At 41.4% G+C, this 10787-nt stretch overlaps 1 non-coding gene across 1 annotated transcript; it reads right to left on the bottom strand.

The window, feature by feature from the left end:
- Positions 1–10465: 10465 nt before the first annotated feature.
- On the bottom strand, positions 10466–10540 carry Trnap-cgg (transfer RNA proline (anticodon CGG)). The gene has a single exon. It is a non-coding gene; the product is annotated as a tRNA-Pro (tRNA).
- Between the last annotated feature and the right edge of the window lie 247 nt (positions 10541–10787).

Raw genomic sequence — 10787 nt, 5'->3', positions numbered from 1 at the left:
GACTAGCCCAGAAGTAGTGAAACCTGTGTCTTGTTTCCCAGTGCTAGTTTTCAATACAATAGTAACACCCGGCTTATATGTTGGGAATTGGCATTGGAGAGGATTCCTTATTCTTTTGGGCTTCGCTGCGAATAATCTGAACGTTTGTATTTGAAACGTATAACAGATTCGTATATCAGCCAAATAATATCTAATCTGAATAACAACCATAAAATAGCCTTCTGGACAAGACCTCGAGACTCGCACGTACTCGTATATTTTGAACTAATCGCGGTTGGATTGCTATTATTATTTCTGAAGTACTTCATTGATGGTGATCGATAAACAATTCAGTACGCTACAGATTGTTTTATATCGGTTCAAATAGCTCTGAGCACTATGGGACTTAACATCTGAGGTCATCAGTCTCCTAGAACTTAGAACTACTTAAACCTAACTAACCTAAGGACAGCACACACATCCATGCCCGCGGCAGGATTCGAACCTGAGACCGTAGCGGTCGCGCGGTTCCAGACTGAAGCGTCTAGAACGGCTCGGCCACAGTGGCCGGCAGATTGTTTTATTTCATCCGAAATACACTACCTTAAAATTCCTTTCACGTAACTGCACTGACAATAAGAATCTGAAACCTTATCTTGAAACAATTCGCAATATTTTTTCTAGTGTGAATATTTAGTCAGCGCTAATGTCATAATAAAGCCTAAGCAAAGTCTCGCTCAAAAGTTGGTATTGCTGAATATGCTATCAATGAAGTGAGCTCTATTAAAGAAGTGAGACCTAACAAAGAAATGAGATGTAACGAAAAATTTGGCTGATAAAATGGTGGTTATGGCTAAAATGGTTCAAATGGCTCTGCGCACTATGGGACTCAACATCTTAGGTCATAAGTCCCCTAGAACTTAGAACTACTTAAACCTAACTAACCTAAGGACATCACACACACCCATGCCCGAGGCAGGATTCGAACCTGTGACCGTAGCAGTCCCGCGGTTCCGGACTGCAGCGCCTAGAACCACTCGGCCACTCCGTCCGGCCCGCTGTAAGGAAAATATACAAAAATACTCTATATATTCTTATGTAACTAGTGGGATACTTGGGTATGGGATTATTGCTAGTTACTGTAAGAAAACATTAAACGAACGAAAAATATTATTTATTAAAAAAAATTCTGAGAAATCAAGTGAAACTTTTTCTTATATAAAGTTGGTGGTTATGACTTTTATATTTTCTAATAATCAGCGAGTAGGACGAAAATAACTACAGCTATGTTTTAATTACACGAGCAAGCCTCTGTGGAATAAAGCTCGATCGACATTCAAAGATATGAAAAATTACGTAACAATGACTCGAAGTAAAATGATATGTTATAAAATGGAGGGATCTTACATTTTATGCAGGCATGTAATCACATGTCAGTACTAGTATAATATATTTGTCCATTGAATACTCTTTTATCATCTGTATTTCTTCTTGGTGTAGCAATTTTAATGGCCAGTAGTATAAAATACGCTGATTGATCCGTAATCAGTTGGAGGCAAGTGCAGTCAATGCTTTAATATGCGTAGTTTTGCTACGAAAGTATTGTCATTTCGTGAGATATTTAGTTATGTTAACGAAGATATTTTTCTAATTATATCCACTACAAAAAATGTGACTGTGGCATACAATATTAGCACATTAGTCATGGTTCTCCGAATTTTTATGCTTTACTTGTTTTTTTTTCTTTTTTTTAAGGTAAATATCCCCCTGGAGAACGTACTGGTTTTCTTGAAGCATAAAAGCAAAGAGCAATACAATAAATGAAATACTAGAATTAACATGATGTTAATTTTCAATTACCGTTAATTATACAAGACTGTATCAAATTCGTGATGATAAAATCTGTTTTAAATAAGATTTGAAATGCTCATTTCTTTTGCTCATAATTCGATTGTATTTCATGACGTCACAAAAAATGTTAATTTCACATACTCTTGCGGCAACAAAAGACAGAAACAGATATACGACAGGGTTTGAATGTGGGACCCAGGACGGCTCATCTAAGACTCAAAGACCATGGTTTCGCCCACTCGATGTGCCCTCAACTCACGTGGATACACTCTGGGCGAGCGGGCTGATGAAGAAGCAGCGTCCACGCTTTGACCATCATTTGCTTGGAAACTATTCAGCGTTGACACGTAAAGCAACATATATCTCCCTTTACGATTCATCTTCCAAGTACTGGCTGTATCAGAGATGAATCTATGGCGGGTGCCCCTTTTGAAACCAACCATTTCGGCGTACATTAGCTTTTTATCAGGTCTAGTAAATCTCTCTCATTGTGTTGATCTGCAAACAGTATTGCTGGCATACTTTGCATACTCTCATTCAATACCGTCATGTGGTATAATTTTCTGGGGTGAGGCGGCTAAGGAAAGAAGTATTCGTTCCACTGAAGCACGCAGTAAGAACAGTATGTACAGCTGATAATGGAACTTACTTCAACGGCCTCTTTAGGGACCTTGGGACACTAACAAGCGAATATATTTATAATTATTGTTGATAATTAGGTTCAGTTTACGATGAACTCAGCAATTCCGAACCACAATATTAGAAGTAAAAGTAATTTTCACAAAAGCTGTGTGTCTCTATATAAGATTCAGAATTGAGTTTAATAATCCAGCGGAAAAGTCTTACGCAGGTTGCTAGCAGACGTAAGACAAGAAACTGAAGGTCCTCAGAAATTCAACAACAAACTAAACCAGTACCTTGTCATCCAATCTTTCTAAAATTTGTAAGCATATTTGGAGTCGTGGTTGCAAATTCCGGTTAATACTGACGTTCGTATTCAACAAGTTTTAACTGTCCCACAATACAGGTGCACGATAGAATTGTCTGAAAATTGTTAATTTGAAATACAAGATATAAACAGCAGATGAACAAATTACGAGGAAGAGCAGATATACAGGGTGATTCAAAAAGAATACCACAACTTTAAAAATGTGTATTTAATGAAAGAAACATAATATAACCTTCTGTTATACATCATTACAAAGAGTATTTAAAAAGGTTTTTTTCACTCAAAAACAAGTTCAGATATGTTCAATTTGGCCCCCTCCAGACACTCGAGCAATATCAACCCGATACTCCAACTCGTTCCACATTCTCTGTAGCATATCAGGCATAACAGTTTGGATAGCTGTTATTTCTCGTTTCACATCATCAATGGTGGCTGGGAGAGGTGGCCGAAACACCATATCCTTAACATACCCCCATAAGAAAAAATCGCAGGGGGTAAGATCAGGGCTTCTTGGAGGCCAGTGATGAAGTGCTCTGTCACGGGCTGCCTGGCGGCCGATCCATCGCCTCGGGTAGTTGACGTTCAGGTAGTTACGGACAGATAAGTGCCAATGTGGTGGCGCTCCATCCTGCTGAAATATGAATTGTTGTGCTTCTTGTTCGAGCTGAGGGAACAGCCAATTCTCTAACATCTCCAGATACTGTAGTCCAGTTACAGTAGCACCTTAGCTTTCCCTTTGCACAAACACCCATTCTCTGTAAACTGTTTATACCAACGTTTAATACACCACCTATCAGGAGGTTTAACACCATACTTCGTTCGAAATGCACGCTGAACAACTGTCATCGATTCACTTCTGCCGTACTCAATAACACAAAAAGCTTTCTGTTGAGCGGTCGCCATCTTAGCATCAACTGACGCTGACGCCTACTCAACAGCGCCTCAAGCGAACAAATGTACAACTAAATGAAACTTTATAGCTCCGTTAATTCGCCAACAGATAGTGCTTAGCTCTGCCTTTTGTCGTTGCAGAGTTTTAAATTCCTAAAGTTGTGGTAATCTTTTTGAATCACACTGTATAACATATATTCCCCCAATTATCAAGGTACCTATATTAGCACTAGTCATAGCTCACTGTCAGTACACTTTACTGTAGCACTCTGCAGCGCATGCTTCTGCTTACTGATGTATAACATCACTCATTCCACATCCCTGAAGGCTCTGCTTCCTTGTGAGATTTATGGAACATGCCTGAAAGAATACAATGAATGAATGCTTCAGTTTCATTTGCGTTCAGAAATATACGTTTTTATACCTTCTACTAAGTCAGATTCTTCTGTCGTTTAACGAAGTCCCAATATTAGAAAAAGAAATTCAGGGGTAGAAGATGTGATAACCATAATAAACCTTTCTCTTATAATTTTTGCAATCGTTGAGGAAACTTACGGAATTTCCCTCCACCACGGAAGGTGGTCATCAGTTCTGTTGATTACTGGTCTGTCGACATGGTTTCGAACCTCAGCAATAGCACTTGACTGGTACGTACACTGCGGCTGAGCACGTTTCACTCTCTCTTCGAATACACCCGACACACAGACTGTGCCTGTTGTCAAGTTGGACGAGGCTATTTCAACGTCACAGTGTTTGAATGAGTCGCGCCAACCTTCTGTGCAACTGCATCTATCGGATCATTCTTGGTGCAGTCTGCCACAATGCGATTCAGGAATGGCAGAATGCTGAAGAGCGGACCTAGCACAGCTGCTAGAGCAATTGCGTTGCTCATCCTCAAATTGCGGAAACTTTCCCTGAAGTACTCTGCCAAGGCTACAAAACTGTGTTCGCAAGACTACTGAAAGGCCTCTTTTGTAACACAGTACATACGGCTGACAAGTCTCGGGTACGAATTATAATATGAAAATTGAGGCGAGTTAGGAATAATACAACAATAGAAAATTTAAGACACCTATACAGTACAAGGGCATTATTAACAAGTTAAGCGAAACAAACTGCTCCTTATTTATTTAGCAAACAGTTCGAATATGTTCAACACTGAGTTGTATTGAAATCTGACAAAAAGGTTTCACCGCACAGCAAAGCTCCCCAAAGATTGTCCACACATCTTATGTCAGTGCTGACAAATCAGCATTACTCACGGTAATTGAATTAGTTATCGTATCCGATTACTCTACAAAGGCCACATTAATTTTCCCTCTAAGACGAAATTTATCAATCACATTAGTTAATGCTGATTCTAAGCTAACACCACTAAAGTAAGCACGTTCTTTCAGAACAGACTACAACACAAAGTTCCCTGTAACCTAGTGTGCCGTCACAGCCATGTGAATGTCAGGTGTGCTTGAAGACCAGGAGTCTATCGTGAGACACACTGTCCTTAGACCAAGCAGATTCTCCTCAATTTTCTGTTTGGCTGCTGTGTATGCTGCTGGGAGTATGCCTTCTGTTACAGGCTTCCTGCTGAGATTTTCGTATGCCGGTGTTAGAGCATGTACAAAGCCACGAAACCCAGATTCTTTCACCATGCAAAAAGGCTGATAGTCTTTTGTAAAAAGCCTAAGCAGCTGCCCATCAGCCTTTTTCCTTTGATGTATTCCCCCTTTATTGTTTGGTTGTGTATGTGGATTTTACACTTTGTTCAGATGGCTCCTTTGAATCGGATGGAACAGCTCGCATTTCTGCAGCACAAACTTTTGTGGTGCTTTTCATTCCCATCTCCTCTGCAACAGGGGCTTCACCTAACGGTCTACAGGTTTTATTTCAAATAGAGTTAATTTAAACTGTGTAACTGGTCGTTAGAAAATCATTTTTATAACGTAAAAGATTTCGCAGATGTATGTAGTGCCAAAATTAATATTTTAAAATACAACAGATTTCTTTCATGTATATAATGTTGACATAACGTTAAAATTCATTGTGACTCTGTATATGTGCAACTACGTATATGTGATGAAGCCTATTTCATTGTAAATGATCAGTGGTAAATAAAGATCCTTTATTCTTGAACATTCCGAACGTATTTGGGCAAATAAAAATCGTTAAAATATGCGTTACCCAACTTTATCAAATCATATACTAGGGTAGAGTTCCCTCGTCTTCCTTTTTTTCCGTATTAATACAGCTACTTCTGTTAGAGTACACAAACAAAAACACTTACGCCTGGCTTAAAGCAACTATGTCATATGGTTCATATGGCTCTGAGCACTATGGAACTTAACATCTGCCGCGCGGTATTAGCTGCAGTCTTGGAATGTGCGGCTGGTCCCAGCGGAGGTTCGAGTCCCCCCTCGGGCATGGGTGTGTGTGTTTGTTCTTAGGATAATTTAGGTTAAGTAGTGTGTAAGCTTATGGACTGATGACCTTAGCAGTTGTCCCATAGGATTTCACACACATTTGAACATTTGAACTTAACATCTGAGGTCATCAGTCCCGTAGAACTTAGAACTATTTAAACCTAACTAAGCTAAGGACATAACACACATCCATGCCCGAGGCAGGATTCGAACCTGCGACCGTAGCGGTCGCGCGGTTTCCGACTGAAGGGCCTAGAACCGCTCGGTCACCACGGCCGGCAACTATCTCATTATACAAATGATTTTCCTTTACTTCTTAAATCTGGCGCCAAAGTTGTTGGAGCCGACAAATTACCGGGTATGTGACAGTTTTTATTTAAGCAAATTCGTCATGTACTATTTATTCGATTATTTCTTTCGCAGAAATCACAATTCACGAATTCATTATCTAAAATAGTCAAGTACGGTAGTTCCACATTTTGTTGGTCCTGGATTTCTTCACCTCGGTACACCTTTTCCTTTGACGACACTTCGTCTTCTCCAGTAATCAAGTATTCCGGTTACCAGTGACGCCTAGTATTTCTACACCTTTAGAATTAATTAGTTATTCCGTCATTTACTTCTGCGAATGTACGAATATCATAAAATCACAGTTCGTTATCAATGGCCAGATAGAGCGACACCGAATGAGAAGCACATTCATCAGTAGATAGATGGCGCCTAGCGTTAGCAGTTACCAGTTATTGCCATGGTGGTATGAACATCATATGGTTAATTTATTTACTAAAATAAGGTGGTATTTTCCACTTCTGCTGTAATAATGCCATCTCCTTTCAATAAATTCATTGCTGTGGTACCCGCTATGAAGCGGTTGCATTCATTATTCGTAGTGAGGCAGAGCGAGACCGAAGAGGAAATAGTGAGTACGATGTACACACATTGGAAAACAGATGGTATTGGCTGTTATTGAAATAACTGTCAAATACTGATAACCGCTTGTTTCACTAATTGGGAATACTCAGTAACCCGTTATTTATCCCATCTAAGTTATTTTTTGGTACCTCTAGTACGCACAGCTTTCACTTCCCCTGTTGATATTGCCATTCACTTTCCCAGTCTTAACCAAGTATCACGTTTCTTGTGCGGTACAATAAGGAACAAATCTACACTCTTTTTGTGAATACTGACACTGATACAACTTTATATTTTGCCTTAAGAGTCAGGCATAGTTACAGGAGATTAGTGTATTATATATCCATTGACAAGTTCAGCTTCCGTTACCAAATTTTGTCTCCTCAGCATAAAAACCTTTGGTCCTGTCCCACTCACGTCTCATTTTCACTATTCGACTTACGTATTCCTTGTAATCTCACTTCACCTCCCTTCGCCAAAAGCAGTGCTCCGTCTCGCACCGTAAATAGTCATCCACTGTACACAATAGTTTTATTATTATTCTGAGTACGCTTTTATATTTTCTTTTAGTTGTTTCTTCACTATTTCATCATCGTTTGATAGAAATACATATTGCAACTGTTCATTTTTTTAACGTAATTTGCTTGCTAGTTCTCCCATCCTCATTCAGTACTGGCCATTAAAATTGCTACACCACGTAGATGACATGCTACAGACGCGAAATTTAACCGACAGGAAGAAGATGCTGTGATATGCAAATGATTAGCTTTTCAGAGCATTCACACAAGGTTGGCGCCAGTGGCGACACCTACAACGTGCTGACGTGAGGAAGGTTTCCAACCGATTTTTCATACACATCGAGCAGTTGACCGGCGTTTCCTGGTGAAACGTTGTTGTGAAGCCTTGTGCAAGGAAGAGAAATGCGTACCATCACCTTTCCGACTTTGATAAAGGTCGGATTGTAGCCTATCGCGATTGCGGTTTATCGTATCGCGACATTGCTGCTCGCGTTGGCCGAGATCCAACGACTGTTACCAGAATATGGAATTGGTGGGTTCAGGAGGATAATACGGAACGCTGTGCTGGATCACAACTGCCTCGTATCACTAGCAGTCGAGAGGACAGGCATCTTATCCGCTTGGCTGTAACGAATCGTGCAGCCACGTCTCGATCCCTCAGAACAGATGGGGACGTTTGCAAAACAACAACCATCTGCACGGACAGTTCGACGACGTTTGCAGCAGCATGGACTATCAACTCGGACCATGGCTGCGGTTACCCTTGACGCTGCATCACAGACAGGAGGGCCTGCGATGGTGTACTCAACGACGAACCTGGGTGCACGAATGACAAAACGTCATTTTTCGGATGAATCCAGGTTCTGTTTACAGCATCATGATGGCCGCATCCATGTTTGGCGACATCGCGGTGAACGCACATTGGAAGCGTGTATTCGTCATCACCATACCGGCATATCACCCGGCGTGATGGTATGGGGTGCCATTGGTTATACGTCTCGGTCACCTCTTGTTCGTATTGACGGGACTTTGAACAGTGGACGTTACATTTCAGATGTGTTACGATCCCTGCGAAACCCTACATTTCAGCAGGATAATGGACGACCAGATGTTGCAGATCCTGTACGGGCCTTTCTGGATACAGAAAATGTTCGACTGCTGCCCTGGCCAGCACATTCTCCAGATCTCTCACCAACTGAAAACGTCTGGTCAATGGCGGCCGAGCAACTGCCTCGTCACAATACGCCAGTCACTACTCTTGATGAACTGTGGTATCGTGTTGAAGCTGCATGTGCAGCTGTACCTGTACACACCATCCAAGCTCTGTTTGATTCAATATCAAGGCGTATCAATGCCGTTATTACGGCCAGAGGTGGTTGTACTGGGTACTGATTTCTCAGGATCTGTGCAATGTAATCACATGTCAGGTCTAGTATAATATATTTGTCCAATGAATACCCGTTTGTCATTTGCATTTCTTCTTGGTGTAGCAATTTTAATGGCCAGAAGTGTATTTTTAGGTATGTTAGGTTGTCTTAAGCAAACTCCCACGTGAAACTGTTCAGCTACAGAGAGCCTAATTTATTGCCGGGGCATGGAAGTGAGCAGTTAGGGGTCGCCGTAAGCTTTTGTGCGGTCGCTGTAGATTGATTCATTGCTGGCTGCCTCCGGCTTAAGCTAAGCACAATGAGTGGCTTACCTGACTTGAGAGCAGGGAATGCTTTGGTGCTATAGATGCTCCCAGAGGGGTGGAGAAACTCGCATCGCATTCACCAAACAGGTAACACAGTATTGTTAGGTAAAAGAATATTTCTTCAACGTTTCATTTATATCATTCAGGCTATGTCTCTTGTTTTCGCGCCGTTTTATCACTCTTTCACTGTCTTATATTGAAACTATCATCATTTGTGTGCATAGATAGGTGGGGGCTTGCAATCTACAGATTACCTCTGTCCTTGTTAGTCTTTTCTTCAACCGATTTTTCTACCTCGTCTTGTCAGGATCACTATCGGTGGAGGAACCGTTAGTCAGCAGAATATACGCTCTTGACTTCCAGACTATTGAGTAGTTAATGCTAAAGATAGGCAGCATCACTATAACCACCATGTGTCAATCCTATTTCTTAGATGAATTCTCCGATTGGAATCATAAAATGCAAACAGTCACCGTTTGTCTCCAAATATCACACTGCAATGCCCCCGTAAATTTCGGAGACAAAATCTCGAGGTAATCAAAGACGTCTAGGTGAAAAAGTCACTTCAGCATCAAACGCCTTGGCTCCCGGAAATACTGCAAGTTATTCACACTTTAACAGAACTGAATAACGTCAAGTTGATTTCTTCCTGCATCCCCGACCTAATATAAGTATTCCATCGACTGGTATCAGCTGTTTGGGCTGTGTCATTATACATTTGACTCTAGAGGACACAGCTTCCGATCGGCTAGCACAATCGGAAAACTGCTGTCGTAAAATGGTTTCCAATTCTCGTTTAGCTGCTTTCTTATTTCAGAGCAGGCCTGATTCTGATGATAGTGAACGTAAAGTGGTGTCAAATGAAATGCTTTTGTGGTCAAGGCTTTACCGTAATTATTATTTAAGTGTTGGTCAGAACGATCGCGGAGCACTACTAAGATTTGGTGTATTCTGTCAATGAGATAAAACTACAAAATGCGGATCTAGCAAAATCTCCCGGTCTCGCTTTATTCCAACCGCTCGACTCCAACCACGCGGCTCTTAAGACGCGAGTCTTAATGCACGGCTCCGGCTGAGAGTCTCCAGCCACACTACTCTAGCCGCGCAACTCCAGATATGTGACTCAAGCCATGCTACTCCAGCATTGTTTATTTATTTATATACACTTCAAGATCCGTAGGATGAAATTGAGGAACAAATCTTCAAGTTCATGGAACATGTTAGTTCATGAAACTTCCTGGCAGATTAAAACTGTGTGCCCGACCGAGACTCGAACTCGGGACCTTTGCCTTCCGCGGGCAAGTGCTCTACCAACTGAGCTACCGAAGCACGACTCACGCCCGGTACTCACAGCTTTACTTCTGCCAGTACCTCGTCTCCTACCTTCCAAACTTTACAGAAGCTCTCCTGCGAACCTTGCAGAACTAGCACTCCTGAAAGAAAGGATATTGCGGAGACATGGCTTAGCCACAGCCTGGGGGATGTTTCCAGAATGAGATTTTCACTCTGCAGCGGAGTGTGCGCTGATATGAAACTTCCTGGCAGATTAAAACTGTGTCAGTTCATGACATTACAAC

Source organism: Schistocerca cancellata, chromosome 7, assembly GCF_023864275.1.
Source record: "Schistocerca cancellata isolate TAMUIC-IGC-003103 chromosome 7, iqSchCanc2.1, whole genome shotgun sequence".
In the NCBI taxonomy this organism is placed as follows: Eukaryota; Metazoa; Arthropoda; class Insecta; order Orthoptera; family Acrididae; genus Schistocerca; species Schistocerca cancellata.
The sequence above is the reverse complement of the archived record's forward strand: the minus strand, read 5'-3'. Positions and strand labels throughout refer to the sequence as shown.